The sequence below is a fragment of the Bubalus kerabau genome, chromosome 2 (genome assembly GCF_029407905.1).
Source record: "Bubalus kerabau isolate K-KA32 ecotype Philippines breed swamp buffalo chromosome 2, PCC_UOA_SB_1v2, whole genome shotgun sequence".
Taxonomy (NCBI): Eukaryota; Metazoa; Chordata; class Mammalia; order Artiodactyla; family Bovidae; genus Bubalus; species Bubalus kerabau.
The window spans coordinates 142385380-142408274 of NC_073625.1; the positions used below are offsets into that span (position 1 = coordinate 142385380).

Below are 22895 nucleotides of genomic sequence, written 5' to 3' on the forward strand. Positions count from 1 at the left end.
AAGAAATGTAACAAAGGAAGAGGATGGTGGTCACAAGCCAGGACATTGCAGGGCTCATTAATTACTTGGAAAATGGTGCCTGGGTTGCAGCCAGAATCCCAAACAAAGAAAGGAAATAGCTCCTGCTCTCCAATTGACAAGTTGATGAGTGAGGTAAGAATGAAAATCATTTGGGTAAGTTAAAAAGGGAAGAAATCAAATGGAAGCAGTAGTTTAGTTCAAGAACAAGGATGCAATTAAGACATATTCCCAACCCCGAGGGGGTTGATTCATATCAGTTGAGACCATGGAAATCATTATCTGCTCCTGTCCATGAGACAAATTCATTATCTCTAATAAAGGGATAGGGAACACCAATTTAGGAAAAGTGTTGATGGTGTTGGAGTTGAGTCCTAAGTACCTGATATGTGTACAAATGAGTTATTAAACTCAGTAGCTTCTATATTGGTTGGATCCGTATGACAACTATGTTGTAAATTATACAGAATTAAATATTCTTACTAAAATAGTGTCCATAATTTTAGCAAGGCCAAGAATCCTAAACCATCTGAGCAAATTTGTTTAATCAAATGGGGATAGTTTCAAGTAGGAATCAGTTAAGAAAAATGAGAATTTCTTAATGTTGATGTCAAAAGAGATGATTTTAAAAAACACAGTGAATTAAATAATAGAATTTTGGTGTGATTATATTTTAAGGCAGTGTTCACAAAACTTAGCCTTTGGCTTTTATAATTCTGAGCTGGGCAAAATGCAAGGAAGTCTGATCATCTAATACTTCCCTGAAATGAGTGAGTGAGCGAGTGAAGTCGCTCAGTCGGTTTTGACTCTTTGTGACCCCATGGACTGTAGCCTACAAGGCTCCTCTGTCCCTGGAATTTTCCAGGCAAGAGTACTGGAGTGGGTTGCTGTTTCCTTCTCCAGGGGATCTTCCCAACCCAGGGATCGAACCCAAGTCTCCCGCATTGCAGGCAGACACTTGACCATCTGAGCCACCAGGGAAGTCCCTGAAATGCGGCCGTAAATAATTCCTTTCTTAGATGTGATTTACACGGTTTTCAGTACTGAATGGCCATAATATGTTCCCTCCATAAAACTGCTGCTTTATAAAAAAAGGAAAATGAAAACACAAAGACACCACCACTACCATCACCATCACCATCATCACCACAAAACCCCTACTTTGAAGTGAGACATTCTTGTGGCTGTTTCATAACCTGTAAGGACTATAAAGAAGATGCAAGAAATCTTTAAAATATACTGATGTGGAGGAACCCTTCTTAGAGTTGGGGTTCCAGGGCTTGCTGGGCACTGTGTCCATTTTGTAAATCTCTAGAAACAGCTCTGTTGACTTCAGGAATTCCTCCATTAGGGTCCAATGAGACAGTGGATTCAACAGTACTTGATGAACCAGAATGAATATCTGGAATATTTTTGGTGTTAGGTCTCTCCTCTATTAGACTGGAAGCACCTTAAGGATAAAGACTTTCTTTGGGTTATAGCTATCACCAGTGCCTGGTCCATACATGGATGAACTCGTTGAATGTCTGTGGAATGATCACCTTGTTTTCCAGGCTTTTGTTTCCACATAATACCTTAGGATCAGATCAGATCAGTCGCTCAGTCGTGTCCGACTTTTTGCGACTCCATGAATCACAGCACGCCAGGCCTCCCTGTCCATCACCAACTTACAGAGTTCACTGAGACTCACGTCCGTCGAGTCAGTGATGCCATCCAGCCATCTCATCCTCTGTCGTCCCCTTCTCCTCCTGCCCCCAATCCCTCCCAGCATCAGAGTCTTTTCCAATGAGTCAACTCTTTGCATGAGGTAGCCAAATTACTGGAGTTTCAGCTTTAGCATCAGTCCTTCCAAAGAAATCCCAGGGCTGATCTCCTTCAGAATGGACTGGTTGGATCTCCTTGCAGTCCAAGGGACTCTCAAGAGTCTTCTCCAACACCACAGTTCAAAAGCATCAATTCTTCGGTGCTCAGCCTTCTTCACAGTCCAACTCTCACATCCATACATGACCACAGGAAAAACCATAGCCTTGACTAGACGAACCTTTGTTGGCAAAGTAATCTCTCTGCTTTTGAGTATGCTATCTAGGTTGGTCATAATTTTCCTTCCAAGGAGTAAGCGTCTTTTAATTTCATGGCTGCAGTCACCATCTGTAGTGATTTTGGAGCCCAGAAAAATAAAGTCTGACACTGTTTCCACTGTTTCCTCATCTATTTCCCATGAAGTGATGGGACCGGATGCCATGATCTTCGTTTTCTGAATGTTGAGCTTTAAGCCAACTTTTTCACTCTCCACTTTCACTTTCATCAAGAGGCTTTTGAGTTCCTCTTCACTTTCTGCCATAAGGGTGGTGTCATCTGCATATCTGAGGTTATTGATATTTCTCCCAGCAATCTTGATTCCAGCTTGTTTCTTCCAGTCCAGCGTTTCTCTCGATATACTCTGCATATAAGTTAAATAAACAAGGTGACAATATACAGCCTTGACGAACTCCTTTTCCTATTTGGAACCAGTCTGTTGTTCCATGTGCAGTTCTAACTGTTGCTTCCTGACCTGCATATAGGTTTCCCAAGAGGCAGATCAGGTGGTCTGGTATTCCTATCTCTTTCAGAATTTTCCACAGTTTATTGTGATCCACACAGTCAAAGGCTTTGGCATAGTCAATAAAGCAGAAATAGATGTTTTTCTGGAACTCTCTTGCTTTTTCCATGATCCAGTGTATGTTGGCAATTTGATCTCTGGTTCCTCTGCCTTTTCTAAAACCAGCTTGAACATCAGGAAGTTCCCGGTTCACATATTGCTGAAGCCTGGCTTGGAGAATTTTGAGCATTACTTTACTAGCGTGTGAGATGATCTGCACATCCACTTGTACTGTTTTATTAATTTTTTTAAGATTTGAAGAATTTACATACTATGAAATACACTGTTCTTCAGTATACACTTTAATGAGGTTTGACAGATTCATCTATAGTATTACTAATAGTAATACAGTATTACTAATTTTCTTTATGCTGACAATTTTACTCAATTTACAACTATATTAACAGCCATGAACTTGTGGTTTTGTAATCTTTGTAATGTTGACTGTTATCTAGTCAACATTAAAATCAATGCCTATTTTTTAGAATAGAAATATTGGTCCTAATATCACCCCAAATGTCACTCATCTAAGCTGTTTTGAGTAACATTTCACAGAGAGGCTTGTCTACCACATTGTGAAACTGCAGGCACCAGTTAGTGGGTGGGGAACGTTTGCATGGAGTGTGGGGTTGCGGCAGATTTAGGCTCCTGAAATCACCTTGGCATAGCCTGAATTATCAGGTAAGTGGGTCTGTTGTCTCAATAATGTGACAATTTTGATACATTGGACTATTGAGATGCCTCAAGTACTTCCATCTGCCTCTTAAATAGCTTTCTTCATCCATCCTTTATCCATCCATCTGTCCTTCTTCAACTTTTGTTCTACCTTAGAAGAGTAGGAAACCTGGCTTATTTCTGAATTTGTAGGGTGTGTGTGTGTCTTTGTGTTTTAAAAGACCAAGGATCTTTATGCCATTGTGACAAAAGGGACAGGGGAGGGACTTTTGAACCAAAGAAGGGATTGTTTCCATTTTACTGCCTGATTATTTCTTCCATGATATCTTTGGAAGAAGGTGACTGCTTTGGAACAGTCTGGCACATTATGAAAATTAATTTGCTGACCAAGTAGCTTTGGTACACCAGTTACATGTAGGTTCTATATATGCATTCCAGGACTGTTCTTAGGGAGCTGGTAGGGACTGCAGGGCCTGGTGGGCTGCCGTCTCTGGGGTCGCACAGAGTCAGGCACGACTGAAACGACTTAGCAGCAGCAGCAGCAGCCTTTTGGGAGAAAGGAGTAGAGTTCAAAAGTAAGCATAATTAAGACCAGAACGTCAGGCATTCTGGATGACTTGAGCTGTGTGCTGTGTGAGCAGGCTGCACTCTGTTCACTAGCTTGAAAAAGATGTGAGTAAATTAAAATTCGAATTGTATTCATCTTGTCTTATTAAAGTAGGCTTACTGGTGAACCACAGGCTACTAATTCAGACCCCAATGGCTGAAAAACATGAGCCAAGCATTCCAAGATGCAGTTGTATCTTCTTTAGTATGTGTTTGCAACAAGATATTTACTGAGTTTTCATATTATAAAAGTAATGCTGTCATATTCTGTTTCTTGTTTAGCTGGCACAGAGTGCTCTGAGGTGGGCAGTATATACTTTATTATTCCCATTTTATAGATGAGGAAACTGTCTTAGAGCAGTGAGGCCATGATTGCTGGAAGGAATGGAGCTGCCTTGGAACCAGAGGCTCTTCCAGGCAGAGAGGGCCTGGACTTCAAATACCTATGAGGGTTCAGTGAGCATAGGTCATTAAAATGAATAAAAGGGAATGACTTGGAACTTATTTTTAATACACTGCACTGGAGCAGGCTCTGTATTCCTGCCCCAATGTGCTGGCCTTTAACATGATATGTTGAAGCGCACCTCCTTTTTTTTATTGCACCTTGCAGATACGGCACATTTTACAAATTGAAAGTTTGTGACAACCCTGCATCAAGCAAGTCTGTTGGCACCATTTTCCCGATAGCATTTGCTCACTTCGTGTCTCTGGGTCATATTTTGAAAATTATCTCAGTATGTCGAGCTTCTTCATTATTGTTATATCGTGGTAATCAGTGATCTTTGATGTTACTATTGCAAAAAGATGACGACTCACTGAAGGCTCAGACTATGGTTAGTGTTTTTAGCAATGAAAGTTTTTCTTTACCCCACCCCATTCCCAGTTTCATTGAGATATTATTGACATATAGCACTGTGTAAGTTTAAGGTGGATAGCATAGTAATTTGGTTTACATACATCATGAAATGATTATCACAATAAGTTTAGTGAACGCCCCTCATCTCATATAGATACAAAATTAAAGAAATAGAAAAAATTTTTTTCTTGTGATGAAAACCCTTAGGATTTACTCTCTTAACAGCTTTCATATATAGCATACAACAGTATTAATTATATTTATATGTTGTACACCACTTCCCTATTATTTATATTATGACTGGAAGTGTGTGCCTTTTGACGACCTTCATCCAGTTCTCCCTTTCATCCCAGTCTGATCACTTTTTCTATCAGTTTTCTTTTTTTTTCTCTTTTGTAATATAGTTGCTTTACACCGCTGCTGTGTCAGTTTCTGCTGTATGGCAAAGTGAATCAACATACGAATACATATATATCCTCTTGTTTGGATTTCGTTCCCATTTAGGTCACCACAGAGCGCTGACTAGAGATCCCTGTACTATATCGCAGATTCTTTCAGTGAAGTATCTTTTAGTTAGGTATGTACTTTTTTAGACATCAAGCTATTGTATACTTAACCGACTAAAGTATAGTGTAAATATAACTTTCATGTGCCCTGAGAAACCAAAAAATTCATGTGACTTGCTTTATTTTGATATTTGCTTTATTGTGGTGGTCTGGAACCAGACCCGCAACATTGCTGAGGTATGCTTATGTTTGGAATAGTTTATGGATATAGAACTGGAGAAACTGACTCCTTCAGAAATGCATCAGAGTTGGTTGGTAAGTCCCTTCAGATATTCTTGGAATATCTGGAAATGCTGATAGAGATTCTTTTCACTGATCTTGGGGACAATTATTGACTGACTCTGTCCATGTCTAACACAGAGCCCTGACATGAAAATAAATCCTCAAATGCGTGTCATCAGGTCCCATGGAGAAGGCTATGGGCTTGATTCTTGGAGAGTCTTTTGGGCCTATACTTAGAGCCATATGCTTATTTTTAAAATAATTACAGAAGCTTGTAGCTGAGTAAACAGCGGATTAAAATGGCTGGTGTGGTGGGTAACTTGAGGGGAACAAAGAGACAGTTCCCCTGAGAGAGAGGAAGAAGATAGAAAAACTGTGAAGATGAAATACAGGTCTTGTTGGTTTTAAAAAAAACCAAAACACATAGTTGAATGGTGTGGGCAACATGCCTTAGTTTCCACAAGAAAATGGTTAAGAAATCTGAGAGGTCAAAGTGTTTAATTTATCTTAGAAATATTTCATGAAAGACAGAGGAAAATGAAAAACTGTCTCATCAGTTTTGAATATTAATCAGAATTATTGGAGAAATCTAAATGAATAACATAGTTTTAAATTCACTGAAAGATACTTGGTTCACCACAGAAAGCATATGCAGCCTGTTTGCACATGTAAAGATGCTTGATATCAGTCATCAGGCAAATTCAAGTTCAAATCAGTGAGACACACTCTGTACCGTGAGTATGACCAAAATTTTTAAGACTGACAATACCAAATGTTGGCAAGGATATGAAGCAAGTGGAATTGCTGATAAAAATATAACATCATACAGCCACTTTCAAAAACACTTAGGCAGTTTCTTATAAACTTATTCATACACTTACAGTATGACCAGGCAAGTCCGCTTGTAGGTATTTACAGGAGAGATACAACCTAAGCTAATAGAAGAATGCATATGTGACTGTTCATAGCTGCTTTAGTCATAATAGGCAAAAGCTGGAAATGATCCAAGTATCTATCCTTTGGAGAATGGGAAAACAATACACGGTACATCTAAACAACAGAATACTACTCAGCAATGAAAATAAACAGCTAATACTGCAATAGACGAATCTCAAAATCTTTAATATAAATAATAGAAATCAGCCTCCATAGCTGTATACTCTGCAATGTCATTTCTGTGACATCCTAGAAAAGGGAAAACTATGAGGATGGAGAACAGATTCCCTGGAGTAGAATTATGGGATCCTACAAGGGAGCCTGAGGAACTTTGGGGGCTGATGGTCAGGGTGGCTACCTAGCTGTATACATTTGTCAAAACTCATCAAACTGTATACTTTAAAAGAGTGAATTTTATTCTATATAAGTCACATGCCAATTTTAAAAACCTGAAAATTATTGCCTTACTAAAGCAGTAAATGATCTAAGCATTTTCTTGTTAGTCTAGATTTTTAAACAAAATTTTATTTCATGCCAGTGTTGACCAGGCACTGTGCTTGCCCCTGGGGATAGAAATACCAGTAAAACATGACCCTGACCTGACTGTGTGTGCTCAGCCAGGCCCTTTTGTATTATGGAGATTGCCCAGTATAACCCAAGCTAATAGACAGGTGCTAGTGACTAGCTTAAAGGAGAACATTTTTTTGAAGGGACATGATCAGTCTTCTCTCTCTCTCTGAAAATTAGATTTGGAAAGTCACCTTAGGGACTTCCCTGCTGGTCCAGAGGCTAAGATTCTGTGCTCCCAACGCAGGGGGCCTGGGTTCAATCCCTGATCAGGGAATTAGACACTGCATGCCACAGCAAAGATCTAAGATGCCACGTGCTGCAACCAAGACCTGGCACAGCAAAATAAATAAATAATTTTTAAAAAAAGAAAGTCACCTCAAATGATAGTGATCTGATGTTAACTCTAGTCCAGTAATGGATTCTGTCATCATAGGGGTTGTGACGGTTTGTGGTAAAAAACTGCTACCAGTTATTCAAGTGAATAGATCAACTATTCAGGACTCAGGTTTTGAACTTAATACAAGTCATGTTCCCTTTATACTTTACTTCTCCCTAAGGAAATGGTTTTCATGTTTGAGGTCCGGTAACACTGTGGTGCTGTTAGACTTGGTGAGTAAACAGCAGCACCTGTTCAGGCCTTCATGGGTCTGTCCCCCACCCTACCCTGGCCACCCTTTCTTTTTTGGCACAGGGTCAGGGTAGTTAATATGTAAAAGAAAGAAGGACTGCCGGATGCTAGACTATTTTTAGAAGGCTCTTTCACACTGAATGTCATATTTTTGAGACCCTTGCAGAACAAGGGCATTTCCAGATGCCCTAATGTGGCCTTGCATCAGCCTTTTGGCCTGAGAAATCTCCGTTGCCCAGGGGTCCTGATGGAAACGATCTGTGTTCCGTGCACCCTCCGATTTTCATCATTCCCCTTCATCTCTCCATGCACCCCATCTAGGATTCTATTCTGCTCACTCCGTCTGCTCAGGGAGGGGCCCTCTGTTGCTACAGTCACATGGAGGAGTGTGTGTAGAGAGACAGACAGACACACCAAAACAGCAGACAGATTGCAGGCTGTGTGGGTGATCTTTCTAAAAGACAACCCTGACACCATCTTTCCAGTTCTTAAAACCTTCCCATTTCCAGTATCCAAGCCCTGCTATGGGAGGATGCTGGGTCCTCTGGTTCAACGCCTGCCTTTCTCTCTCACTAGCTCTGGTGCATTAGTTATTTAAACTACTTGTAGTTTTTCAAAAGCACTTGACACTGTCTCATTGTCTTTGTTTGCACAGAGGGCCTTCTGTCTGAAATGCATCTCTTCTTATTGTCTTCCAGGTGAACTTCTAGTGTGCCTTTAGATGGAACTTACACCTCTCCTTTTCTGCCCTGACCTCTTGGGTCTCTTTCACAAGGAAGTAGTCAGTCACCTTTCCTGCCTTGAACACCATTTCTGATCTCTGATACAGGATTTATTAGACTCAGTGCTAATGATGCATTTTCTATGCTTGTTTTTGGCACCAATCTTTTACTTGAAGTTGTCATTTTGTTCAGCATATCAATGAATAAAGAATGATAAAAGAAATGGACCCATTTGACACTAGAAGTTACTGGAAGGAGCTAATATACCCTGTACCCAGGGGCAGATAAGGCATCTGATATTTTATTTTCTCACGTGTAGCTGTCCAGACAAGGACATGTTACCCTGGGTGTAGAGGAAGTAAAAGCGTTTTATTAACTTACGTCACCTTCGCCTAACATCCACCAAGCCCCGTACTGCACACCAGGACCCACGAAGGACATTTTCACGCTCAAGATCTCATTACACCCCCGGCAAGCTTGTGAAGGATGTCTTGTTATTCTCATTTTACAGAAAGGGAAATGAGGACTTAGAGGGCCTAGGTGACAAGGCCAAACCCAGGAGAGAGACCTGAATCTGGACCAGAGATTGTGAATCTAACAGGATCTACTTCCTTGGTGAAGTTTGTAGTGTTTTGTATGTCTCTCTCTTTTTTTTTTTTTTTTTTTTTTGGCCCTTGCTAGCCTGAGGCTTTTGGGTTTGGAGTTTCTCATGGAGCTTGGGAAGATCCTCTTTATTTATTTATTTATTTTTTTGTGTGTGTAATAAAGTTTTATTAAAGTATAAAGGAGATAGAGAAAGCTTCTGACTTGGGCATCAGAAGGGGGTAGAAAGAGTACCCGCTTGCTAGTGTTAACAACGAAGTTATATAATCCAAACAATGTCTGGAGGTTGTAAAGACCTCATCAGACCTACTCCCATATTTTACATTATAAGATAACACTGTCCTCAGGCAAGATACATCCTTGTAAAGACCAAGTCTACTCCCATAATTTACATTTTAAGATAACAGAAGGTTTAATCCAAAGACTGTCCTTAGGCAGTATACATTATTGTTATATAATCCTAAGGAATGTAGAGAAAGAAAAAAAAGTTTGTCCTTTCTTCCTCCTTGAGAATTCCAGACCCCTCTCTCCTTGGGGACCCCTAGACTCTTTATCAACCTGCCTAGGAACTGACTCTCATTCCCCCCGTTTCTTTTAGGAGAATTATGTTGCCTAGGGAAAAGGGACGTCGTTCTCATTCTATAACTGCTTCCGAGCTGACAAGGGGCGTTGTCCCTAAATTGGTGAGGCAACATATTCCCCTAATCCTCATATTGAGGATATCTGATCCAGGGGCCCCAAATAGTAGCTGGAGGAAGATCCTCTTTAGCTTGCAGGGAGGATTCTTTGTGGAGGAGGCCCTGGTGCTTGAGTGGTCCAGGGAGTGGTGGTGATGTAATGGTGGTGATGGTGTAGGGGAAGAAACAAATTGTGGCATTGGGAGCCTTGCTCTCAGGCTCCATTTGGAGTACTTCTGGATTGTCCAGCTCAGTCAGGGAAGGAAAGGAGGTGGCAATGAAAGCTATCTTTGGCAGGAGGGGTGCTGTGTCTCTCCTGTAATTGAGCATGGGGTGCATGGGCACTAAATGGGGCCTTTCTAGAATTTCCCCAGTCTAGCGAGTTGAGAAAACCTCTGAGAGACCTTACAGGAGGATGAGACTTTCCAGGCAGGTCATTCTAATGAGTAAAACACATCAGTCCTCTCAGGTCAAAGGGGGCTTGGCTACTCATTTCCCAGTCATTGCCATGGGAATTGTCGTCAGGTCTTATGTTTTTTTTTTTTTTTTGAGAGAAGCCAGATTTTATGTTAAATTTCCAAATGATTAAATTTGAATTTAAAATGAAAAAGCACAGGGAACTCTACTCAGTATTCTGGAATAACCTATATGGGAAAATAATCTGAAAAAGAGCAGATACATGTATATGTATAACTGAATCACCTCACCATACATCTGAAACTAATGCAATATTATAAATCAACTAGACTCCAATATAAAACTAAAAATAAATGAAAAGCAAAATAAAATTACATTCAAAAGAGACTCCATTCTCCTCCCTACCCTCTTCTTGTCAAACAAAATATCTTCAAGAATGTCAGTATTGAATGATTCTTTTTTTAAATGGAACTCACCTGCATATCACAGATTACTTGTCGTTACCTCCTCCCATCCATTATTGCTTTTCAGTCATTCTGTCCAACAAAATGCCCTCAAATTTGCAAATAATTTCTAGGGAAACAAAATCCCCAGCTGAGGTTTTTCCAGTTTTGAAGAGCAAGCATCACCCAGCCTCAGCTCTAAGCATTGCCGCACTTCATCATGGACAGTGGCCGAGTATCTCTGTTTTTCTTTTACTGGGAATCTTGTGCCAAATTTGACATTTAAAACTCTTGATAAAAATCTTTCTTCATCTCAGCCATCCCGCCCCCTCCTCCAATTTCAGTGATTCCTGTTTGAGTAAATGCACCTGGCTTTTGGTTACAGCTGAATCAGGAGGTGGTTTGGCTGGCAGAAGGATTACCCGGAGGCATTTGTGCATCTCACACCTTTTCTTTGGCTCCAGCAGCCCTGACTCACAGCAGATATTCCATCCTGACTGGCTTTCCAGGAAGAGCCATAGAAGTGAAACTGGCAGGGTTCCGGCCCCTGGGGAAGGTTGTCAGGTGCGGCTGTGCTTGGAGCTGAGGTTGGGTGATGCTTGCTCTTCAAAAGTAAGTCTATAAAATGGAAATTAAAAAAAAAAAAAAAAAAAGAGTAAGTTAATTTTTTGGAAAGCAGTTTGACTATGTGTAAAAATGTGCATCCGTCTCTGAAGAAATGATCAGAAATGTGCACAATTATATTGTTTGTAAAGCTAATTCTGATCACTAAAAATAGTAAACAAATGATTTACAGTAAGAGAATGATTGAACTAATTTGAGCTTAACCATATGATATTATAAGTAGCCCTTCAAAACAGTATTAATGAGGAAATGACATGGGGAAATGCCATATTAATTCCAAAGAAAATAGGATATGAAACTACATATACACACAGATTTATATATAGTTATATATATGCCTATTTTTATAGCTGTTTTTCTTTTCTATAATTTTCTGTGTTTTCCTGAATATTCCACAGTATTAAAAAAACAATCATTACTTTTTAAAAAACAGACTTTTAATATTAGAACAGCTTTTCTTTTTCAAAGAAAGGATAGGGTTCCACTATATCTTACATATTTTCCTCTATAAACTTTATAAAATGAAAATAAGAATTATTTTTAAATGATAAAAAGGGTTTTCTGTGGCTTTTATGTTATCATGAGCTGCATAATTTTTAAGTTTTTTTTTAAGATTTTTTTTTTTTTTTTTTGATGTGGACCATTTTCAGAGTCTGTTGACTTTGTTACAGTATTGTTTCTGTTCTTTTTATTTTTTATTTTTGGCTATGAGCCTGTGAGATCTTACTACCTCCCCAACTAGGGATGAAACCTGTACACACACACCACCATCACCATCAACCCTGCCCCCTGCTCCTCAACCCCACATTGGAAGGCAAAGTTTTAACCACTAGACCACCAGGGAAGTCCATAGGTTTATTTGAAAGGAGGTTTTTAAAGAAAAAAAAAATTATGTTCTTCATTAAAGGCATGTGTGGCCACCACCTATTTATAATGCTACATTTAACTGAGCTCTCAAGCATTTCACGGGTACTAGATGGAATGTTAGAACATTCAGAAACCCTCTTTAACTTTGCTATCTATCCTGAAGTACTTTAAAAGAATCTGTTGTTGATCATTAACTTACTTTTGGATTTGATTCCAAAATAGACGTGTATTTAAGGCAAAAGTTATTCATTCTGCCTCTTAAAAGTATTTATTATTATTTCTTCTCAAACTTCCGTAGTCAAATAAAAATCAGTTGTATATGAGTCTATAATGGATATGAGTTTAAGATGCAGTCATCTGAAATTGCATTTACCAAGTAGGTGCTATTTTCATACTTTATTTTGACTGATCAACCCCCCAAAGCTGAAAGCTAAAAATAATAAACCCTGTCATTTTAGCAAGTCAAGTCATCAGAGAAGACATTAGATAACGACAGCAGTTGGTATTGAGTAGCTTTTCTTTGCCACGCTGTTCCTGAACGGAAGCTCTTGAGGTAGCGGCTGGGGAAAGGCCCGAAATCTGGGCAGCCCCTTTCTTCACCAAAAAGGAGAGGAGCTGGTTCACCCCCAAGGTTTGGGAACTAGTTAACGATCCCTAGAGCTTTGCCCCTAGTCAGGCATTAGAACATGTACTGCAGCTTCAGAAGATCACGGCAACTTGTTTTCATGTCAGTTTCAAAGGCTTATATTATTCAATTCAAAAATTTTTACAACTGGCACCTCCGCAACTTGAGTTTTTCTGTTATTTTAGGGGATGATCTTCTAATGCCTTTTGTCCCTATGTTTTGAAATGAGGCCAGGCAGACCTATCCCACCTACACACCATTTATTCTTCTTGGGTAGGAGCCCTGTGGGTGTTTTAACTCAGGTGTCTGTGTGGATGGGAAGAGAGTGTCCTAATGAACTGATTTCTTGTCATCATAATTGCGACGGAAGGTCTAAAGTACATAGCAGTGGTTCTCATTTGGGTTTGATTTGGAGAATACAGTGGCAATATCATTTATCAGATTCTCCCAAGAAGCTTTTGTCCCCCACATTCTCCATCTGCAGGTTAAAAATACTCCCCCCCGCCATTATAAAACGTCCCCATCCCTCCTCCAGTTTATAAGGCAGAATCCTTGGGATGTCAGAAACAAAACCAAAAACACCAAAAATCAACTCTGTTTTTAGAATACTCCTGCCTTCTCTGTTAACATTTCTTAACTAAGGGAAAATCTATACACTCTATCTGAAGAAGGCTAGCTGGAGAGGGAAAAGAAAAGAAAATTAAGAAACAATTTGGTTGGTTATCATTAATCCTTGTTTAGCCCTGTGGGAAAATAGCTTTTCTTCATCCATCTTTGTTAGCGGGTAGATTAAATTGGTTTAAGAATACTGTGGTCTCCAAAAGAAAAGACAATGGCACTTTAGAGAGATACTACAAAGCAGCTGAAAATATTTTTCCTTCAGCTGTTCTGCTGTCTAAGATTAAATAGCTCTTAAGTGATTAGGGATCAGTATCTAAGAAGAATATTTGTGTCCCAAATGGAAAACTGTCCTGTCACAGCTAGGCCTTCTCCACAGACCATACACCTAGGTGTACCTACTGGTACTTCTTAGAAAAGAAGATCATTCAGTGTTTAATTTTTGCAAACCTTCAAATATTAAGACCTGAGTCATCTGTTTAGTGCATTCAGAGCTGCCTAATGGAAGCTGCATACTTGAGGGGAATTAAAACCACTTTCTTTCCAGTCTCTCCATCTCTCCCCAGTCTGCAGCAACCTTTGACACTGCATAGATTTTGAAAGTAACACTGTGAGATTAGTGCCAGGGGTCTTTCAAAGGATGCTTGTAACTGAAAATGTGTTTTCTTATCCTTCAAAGCTGAAAGCCATAAAGAAAAGAAAAGAAAATGCTTTTAATGAACAGTCTTTGCAGAATCAGCTCCTTGTAACTTTGGTCGTTCCTGTGAATCAAAAATAGCCCGAAGTAGGTCATATTGTAAAAATGAATTAGGTTTCATTTCACTGCCTATGCTAGGCTTTTTTTCATTCACAGTGGCTGATTGTTAGCTAATGACTGGCCAAAGTAAAACTGGATTAATTCTCTTATTTTCTTTATTTTGCCATCTACTTCTTCAGAATATCAGTGGAGCCCACTGTGTGCTAAAGTTTTATACCTTTTTATTTGTTTCTCATGACAACCTTGAAAGGTGGAAGTTTTACCTTCATTTTATCTATGAGGGAACTGAAACACTTACTTCAATGTCAATGGTCCAAGGACACACAACTCGTTAGTAAAAGATCTGAAAATTGGACACATTTTTTTTTGTCCAGAAACCCTGATGTTTTCAACTACATCCTCTTTATTTTAAAAAGTTTTGTATTTGACATTTTTTAGTAAGAAATAAGCATCTTAATACCTCGTAAACCAAAGAAAAAATACTTGCTGTAATATTAAATCATTTTTGAAAATGACAATAACACAAAACACTGATTTGAATTGAGCCTTGGTTTGAACTGCGGCTGCTGCTAAGTCGCCTCAGTCGTGTCCGACTCTGTGCGACCCCATAGACGGCAGCCCACCAGGCTCCCCCGTCCCTGGGATTCTCCAGGCAAGAACACTGGAGTGGGTTGCCATTTCCTTCTCCAATGCGTGAAAGTGAAGTCACTCAGTCGTGTCCGACCCTCTGCGATCCCACGGACTGCAGCCTTCTAGGCTCCTCCGTCCATGGGATTTTCCAGGCAAGAGTACTGGAGTAGGGTGAACTAGGTGTTATTTAAGCCTCACAAGGATCCGGAGGTTTAGTTCCGTTTTCTTGCTGTTTTACTGATGAGTCTCAAAAATGTTAAGGTGCTTGTTTAAGGTCACAAAGCCAGTTAATGACAACCAAGACTCAAACCCTGCTGTCTTCATAGTCCAAGGACTTAATCTCACTTCAGCAACTTGAGTTTAGCATTAAAAATGATCAGTATAAACAGAAATGAAATGAAATATTAGTGTTTTGAGTTCATGTTGTATACTTTTTTTACAGGCAAATAATATTTGGGAGCTAAAGTGTCAATAATTTTCATGGGTAAATAATTACGGTGTGTGTTTTTCTTCTAACCCTTTTATTTTGAACAAACCTCAAAGTGGTCTTGAAGGGTTGCTCTTTCTTCGTATGAAAGACTGATTGAGGATGAAGTCTCTGGATGAGTGCTCTTGCAGAGTGGGGACTAGGTTCCCTGCAGGGTTGAGACTGTGGTCTCATGAGACATTAGAAAGATCCTGGTAAAACACTGAAGGCAAAACTAGACTTCCTCTGCATTTTGCTTACAGCTAGTCCTGTACTGAGATAATAGAAGGGTGACCCTCTGAACCTTCTCTTCCTGCCTAAGACGTGCTTTCCCATGGCACAGGATCCTCGCAGAGGCTGGGGAGGGGTGCTTCAGTAGCCACCCCACCAGTGTGAACTGGTCACCATGCCATTTTGTAACATCTCTTTGAGGGGAAGGAAGCCCTGAGTTACATGTTTTTAGAGCACAGCCTCTCTGCAAAGCTTCAGGCTTTCTATAATACATGGTATTTTAGTCTATAAATTTGCAAGCAAAAATCAGAAACTATTAGTTCAAGTATACTTTTTGTAGACATGAGAAATTGAATATTTTCAGGGCAACTCTTTTACTGCATCTTTAATTCGATGACAGATTTGCCCAGAATGAAGCAAAACACGAAGCAGTAAGAAATGAAAACTGTCCAGTCCTAAGAAAACCCTGCTCTTATTTGTATAACCAAGATATCAGGGCCCAGTTCATCTTTTATTTAAGGCCCCCGAATACTTAGGTTATTTAAATTCAGTAATCTTTGAGAAAATAGGATTGGTCATGTACTCATTCAAAATATTTATCTAGTACCCTCCTATGTGCCAGGTTCTAAACCCCAGGGATACATGGCTCTCATGTGAGATAAACAGATGCTATACAAATAAACAAGTAATATTTAATAAGTCAGATGCTGAAGTTGCTATAAAGAAAACTTAAATAGGGTATAAGGAGTGTGTGTGTGTAGTAATGGGGTCTTGCTTCATTGAAGGCCTCAAGAGTAGTGTAACATTTGAGCATATATGAGGTAGGTGAAGGAGCAAGTCTTTCAGCTATCTGGAGGAAGACTGTAGCAGAAATGGCAAATGCAAAGGCCCTGAGGTAGAGTGGTGGTGTGTTGAGAATTAACAGGGAAGTAGCAGTCTGGATCAGTGGTAAAGAATCTGCCTGCCAATGCAGGAGACCCGAGTTCGATTCCTGGGTCAGGAATATCCGCTGGAGAAGGAAATGGCAACCCACTCCAGTATTCTTGCCTGGGAAATTCCTATAGACAGAGGAGCCTGGCCCTGAAAGAGACCTGACTCAGCGACTAAAAAACAACAACAACCAGTCTCTGACAACTCAGATGGGACTCTTCTGCTCTGACTGAGACAGGATCCTCAGGCTGGGCTTCCTCAGTGACTTCCTGGGACGGCCAAAGTCCATCCTGTGACTCCCTCCCTTCTCTAGGGGCAAAGGAACTCCTTTAAAGAGGGTGGGGAAAGGCAAACAAGCTACACCCAAGCTGGAGAGGGTGGGAAGCCAATATTATTTACATATTTAAATACTCCCTTCACAACCCATAAAATGCAAATCATTTCAATTGAGCATTTAAATCTTTTTCACTGGTAGGGATTTCAGGCATTTCAGGCTTTATGCCAATTATTGCATCATCTTAAAAGAGAAGCTTTTAAATTAATTAAGCCCATTACACTTGAATATCTGATTCTTGCCAATACATAATTTAAAGTCTTCACTTCAAAATAATTTGGTAAAGATTAGTAACCCTATCAAAATGGCCTAAACTAGGCACCTGGAGAAACATTACACAGTCTCTAAATAGGAGCCAAATGAAGGACTTCACTGTAGCCCCAGGAAGGCAAGTCTGCAATGCGGTCTGGCCTCAGTCTTAGAGATTCTGATTCAGTGAGTCTGTAGAGGGCTCAGTATTCTCAGTATTCGTTTTTCAGACAAGTGATTTTCTGCATGTGGGATTTTAATTCCTCCAGTCAGGAATCAACGGTATCCCCTGCAGTGGAAGCACAGAATCTTAACAACTGGATTGCCAGGAAGATTCCTGAACAAGTGATTCTCTTAGTGAGCTAAGTTTGAGAGCCACTGCTTTGGAGTAAAGTCAGTATGGGTTCTATGTAGTACAGAAGAACAGAGTGGGCCATTAGTCTGGTGTGGCTCAGATGACAAGGGGACAATCATTGCACTTTATTTTATTCAGTTGTATCAGTTAAGAAAGTCTCGGCTATGCTGCAGTAGCAAATAACCCCCAAATCTCAGTGGATTAATGATCTAAAGTCTATTTCTTGCTCTTAAAGTCCAGGGTCAGTATTTTGATGGGTGGCTCTTTTTCAAGCGGTGCACACTGGTGACTTTGATCCAATCAGACTGTCCCCTGGGGCTTCCTCAAGAGATTCCTGCAGAGACAGTTGAAGAGAGTATCCATTTTTGTGGGTCATTTTAGGGACCAGGCTTGGAACTGCCCGGCCATTCTATCCGCATTCCATTAATAGAACTTGACTCCTAGATGCAAGGGGCCAGAAAAGGTAGCTTATGTGCCAGGAGTCAATAGAATATTTGTGTTACCTATGCCAACACACATAACACTGGGTCTGCAGCCATAATCCATAGTCCTCTCCTCAATGCAATTTGCTGCAGGTTCCAGTGTTTTTCCACCCAGGTCTTCTGTATATTCTAATACATTATCCAGATTATTGACTTCTCCACCCTCCATACTAGTATGATGTGGCATGAGAAGGAACCCAACCAGTTCAACCAAATCCCACTGAGATATAATTGCACAAGGGACCTCCCCCTCCCAATCCCAAACACCCTAGAAATCATTTCTGTCTTAGAGTAGGAATCCCATCCCAGGGACAGCACAGTTTCTTTCCTTTCTTTACCAAAGATTCTCTAAAAATCCATCATTTTTACAAGGCTACTTGCTTTTTGGCAGTGGGGATGTTTATAGGCCAGAGCAGACATCCTGTAGGAGTGGATGATTCTAAGTATGTGTTTGTGAGTTGAGGCTTTCTAGACAGTCTAAAAATACAGACAGGCAAGATAGGAATCCTAGGAGGGGCACATTCAAGGGCAGAGATGGTGTGCCTCTATGGTATGACAACTCATAAGTACTCAGTATGAACTGAGGCATTAAACGATGCCACTGCCTGCAATGGCACCGATTTTGGTTTCTCAAAGGGCAGTTTGAACCAGAAGCATCAGGATCACCTGGGACCTTTTCAGAAATGCACATTCTCAGGCCCTACCCAAGACCCATGGGATTACCATTCTGGGCACAGAGGGCAGCATTCCGTGTTCTGACAGCCCCCCAAGTGCTCAATATGCACATTAGTGTTTGAGAATCACTGGCATAGATTTTATTAATACCTGATTACATTTTATTAATATCTAGATCTAAGTATTAATAGTAATTAAGGAGTCTAAATGAGAATTTTTTTTTTCCTGTGGGAGAAAGAGATGGACATAAGCCTCTTAGGATGTTTGTTAGGGAAACTGTTACTCTTAGATTAGATGCCTGCTGGTAGCTCAGATGGTAAAGAATCTGCCTGCAATGCAGGAGACCTGGATTCAATCCCTGGGTCAGGAAGATCCCCTGAAGAAGGGAATGACAACCCACTCCAGTATTCTTACCTGGAGAATCTCATGGATAGAGTAGCCTGGCCGGCTGCAGTCCACAGTGTCGCAAAGAGTCGGACATCACTGAGCAATTAACACATACTTCTTTTGTATGTCTGCCTTCAGTACTCTGTAGGGAGAATCAATAAGGTAGCTTTAGCTTGAGACAATTCAAGTGCCTAAGATTACCCATTACTTTTTCACATACATGACATAATCAAGCAGAAGAAACAGGCTAACAAGTTTTAAAGGCATTTTAAAAGCAAAGATTGATTCAAAATGCCTCTGTAGTTTTCCTCTTGATTTTACTGATTCCTTTTGGCTGCTCTCCCCTTTGTCGATCTGAAACTCTGGTCCTGATGACTTTTAGGACCCTGAAATGGGTAATCCTGTTTATTGGAAACATTCCCAGTTTTCCTCCTCTCTTGCCATCCTAGGTGAACAGTATTAACAAGTTAAACTCAGGGGAACCCTAGGACGTGATTATGGACCTCAGTCATTGTGATGTCTGCAGGATGGGGGAGAGGAAGCTTGGGAACACAGTGTACCCTACCCTGCAGGACTTTGGGAATTGCTTTCAGGCACAGGTTCCTGATATCAGCAAAATTTTCTTCTTTTTTTTACAATCAGTGGAAGCAGATTTAAAATAAAAACTCCTGACCTCCTGGCCCTTCTGCTAGCATCAACTAATGAATGAATCAAAACTCAAAATAAGCTCCTTCCAAATTGGCCTTCTGGCATGTTAGAGAACTGTCATCTGCTCCCCTAAACCCTTAAAATGTCACTGACCTTGGCTATTTTTATTTGCTACAACTGAAGTTGCCAAATAAAATACAGGATACTCAGTTAAATTTAAATTTCAGAAAGAAAAAAACTAACATTTTGGTCTAAGTATGTTCCATAACCAGTAAGTATGAAATATTCGAATAAGTTGACTGCTTGAATGTGTGACCTTTTGAATTTTAGGTAAATGACTAATTTTTTCTAGTGTGAGTATATCCTGCAATGCATACTTAGTTATGAGACATACTTATACTAAGGAATTAATTTATATGAAATGTAAGTAGTCTACCTGGGCATCCAGAAGTATTATTTGTTAAATATTTTTTATTAAACACCACTCTTGTAACTTATGGCAAAGAAATACTTGGAGGCCACGAAGATGTCCAGGGCTTTTTACTAATCTCCAGACCTAGCCCCAAGTCAGCAGAGGCATTTTGCCTTTGGATTCTTTGTTTATTAAGCCCTTGTTTCTTTGTCATTGCCACTCTAGTTTAGGACAGCCTCTCATTTCTCCTCTCTTGGTGTTCATCTTCCTGGCCTCTGCCTTGTTTGCAGAGAAAGGCTGTCCTATTACTAGAAACAGTATCAGCCGATCTGAGTTCTTCCCTTTAACCAACTAGTCTTGCCTTGAAGATTGAGTTAAACTTTCCATTTTGGAGCTCGGTGCTATCCGGATTGTTGTGGGTCAGATGCCTGGTGTTTCTGAAAGCTTGGCTAACTCCAGTTCTCTTGTATGATTATTATCTTTGGTGAATCACAGAAACTAACTCTCAAACTGAGTCTTTGTGTGGGTGGAGGTACTGAGTCTTTGTGTAGGTGAAGGTGACCATCTCATTACCATCAATTAGATGAATAGAACACCTGACTCCCACCAGCTTTGGTTTTAATGTGAGAACCAGTGTAGATAGTGTCAGATACAAATCTCGGAACGGGACTCTCGGCCTGAAAGCAGAGACCTGGCAGCAGCCATATACAATCGTTTGTTCTTTCTGTCCTCGATTCCAGTTGCTGCTTCTCTCTAGAGACTTTTTACGCTTGCTTAGTTCTCTGTGAAGTCAGCTGGAACATAGAACACTGAGGAAGCCTGGAAGAATGAGAGACTCCAACCCAATTTGAATGTCCCCACAGCTCAGTTACTCCAAGAATTCAAGCCTTAAAGGTGTACCACCTCGAAGTCACTAGAGCATCACCCAAAGTCCTCCCAACATAGGGATTGTAGACTATTGCTGAAATTATCTTTTTTCCATTCCTCTCCTTTCCTTTCACTTTATGTGATGGGGAATTTCAAGTGTATGAAAACTATAGTGTTGATTTATTTTATTTGGACACGAGCCTTTGTTATTTGGGTGGAGTTCTGCCTGGGAGTGATCAGCTGTCACTGCCAGTGGCCACTGGCATCACATTGTGGAATTAGGCATGGTGGTGTTTTGCTTTTAGTTTTTAAATGGCATTGGATGGTTGCAAGATGGATGGTAGTCTAATTTCTGTTTTCCATGGAGGGGTCCTGGTTTTGGTTACACTGAAATCAAATTAGATTCAGTTCAGTTCAGTTCCCTTCAGTCGCTCAGTCATGTCCGACTCTTTGCGACCCCATGAATCGCAGCACGCCAGGCCTCTCTGTCCATCACCAACTCCCGGAGTTCACTCAAACTCATGTCCATTGAGTCGGTGATGCCATCCAGCCATCTCATCCTCTGTTGTCCCCCTCTCCTCCTGCCCCCAATCTCTCCCAGCATCAGAGCCTTTTCCAATGAGTCAACTCTTCACATGAGGTGGCCAAAGTATTGAAGTTTCAGCTTTAGCATCAGTCCTTCCAAAGAACACCCAGGACTGATCTCCTTTATTAGAATGGACTGGTTGAATCTCCTTGCAGTCCAAGGGACTCCCAAGAGTCTTCTCCAATACCACAGTTCAAAAGCATCAATTCTTCGGTGCTCAGCCTTCTTCAACAGTCCAACTCTTACATCCATATATGACCACTGGAAAAAACCATAGCCTTGACTAGATGGACCTTTGTTGGCAAAGTAATGTCTTTGCTTTTTAATATGCTATCTAGGTTGGTCATAACTTTCCTTCCAAAGAGTAAGCGTCTTTTAATTTCATGGCTGCAATCACCATCTGCAGTGATTTTGGAGCCCCCAAAAATAAAGTCTGACACTGTTTCCACTGTTTCCCCATCTATTTCCCATGAAGTGATGGGACCAGATGCCATGATCTTAGTTTTCTGAATGTTGAGCTTTAAGCCAACTTTTTCACTCTCCTCTTTCACTTTCATCAAGAGGCTTTTTAGTTCCTCTTCATTTTCTGCCATAAGGGTGGTGTCATCTGCATATCTGAGGTTATTGATATTTCTCCCGGCAATCTTAATTCCAGCTTGTGCTTCTTCCAGTCCAGCGTTTCTCATGATGTACTCTGCATAGAAGTTAAATAAGCAGGGTGACAATATACAGCCTTGACGTACTCCTTTTCCTATTTGGAACCAGTCTGTTGTTCCATGTCTAGTTCTAACTTTTGCTTCCTGACCTGCATATAGATTTCTCAAGAGGCATGTTAGGTGGTCTGGTATTCCCATCTCTTTCAGAATTTTCCACAGTTGATTGTGATCCACACAGTCAAAGGCTTTGGCATAGTCAATAAAGTAGAAATAGATGTTTTTCTGGAACTCTCTTGCTTTTTCCATGATCCAGCGGATGTTGGCAATTTGATTTCTGATGGTTCCTCTGCCTTTTCTAAAACCAGCTTGAACATCAGGAAGTTCATGGTTCACATATTGCTGAAGCCTGGCTTGGAGAATTTTGAGCATTACTTTACTAGCGTGTGAGATGAGTGCAATTGTGCAGTAGTTTCAGCATTCTTTGGCATTGCCTTTCTTTGGGATTGGAATGAAAACTGACTTTTTCCAGATTAGATTAGATACATTTAAAAAAGGGCTTTGCTGGTAGCTCAGATGGTAAAGAATCTGCCTGCAGTGCAGGAGATCTGGGTTTGATCCCTTGGTTGGAAAGATGCCCTAGAGAAGGGAGTGGCAACCCACTCCAGTATTGCCTGGAGAATTCAAATGGACTGAAGAACCTGGTGGACTACAGTCCATGGGGTCACAAAGATTTGGACAGGACTGAGTGACTAACACACACTAAAAAGAAAATTTGCCCTCGCAATCTATTGATAGTGCACTCAGTCTTTGATATGAGTCATAAACTGGATAGAGATATCATTAGAGGTTCAGTGCTCCTTTTGCTTTAAATAACAGCTTATAAAGAACAGAGTGTGAGAACACAGAGATAGTGGGGTAG

General features: G+C 40.4%; 1 protein-coding gene and 1 long non-coding RNA gene across 10 annotated transcripts in view; one reads left to right on the forward strand and one right to left on the reverse strand.

Annotated features, from left to right (window-relative positions):
• The window catches only part of TNIK (TRAF2 and NCK interacting kinase), a 400085-nt gene that overhangs the window by 107989 nt on the left and 269201 nt on the right, over positions 1-22895 (forward strand). The gene's annotated exons all lie outside the window — the stretch shown is intronic.
• Positions 17378-19161, reverse strand: LOC129643894 (uncharacterized). Its single transcript, XR_008710588.1, has 3 exons — positions 19028-19161; positions 18835-18949; positions 17378-17597 (listed from the first exon to the last, which is right to left on the reverse strand). It is a non-coding gene; the product is annotated as an uncharacterized LOC129643894 (long non-coding RNA).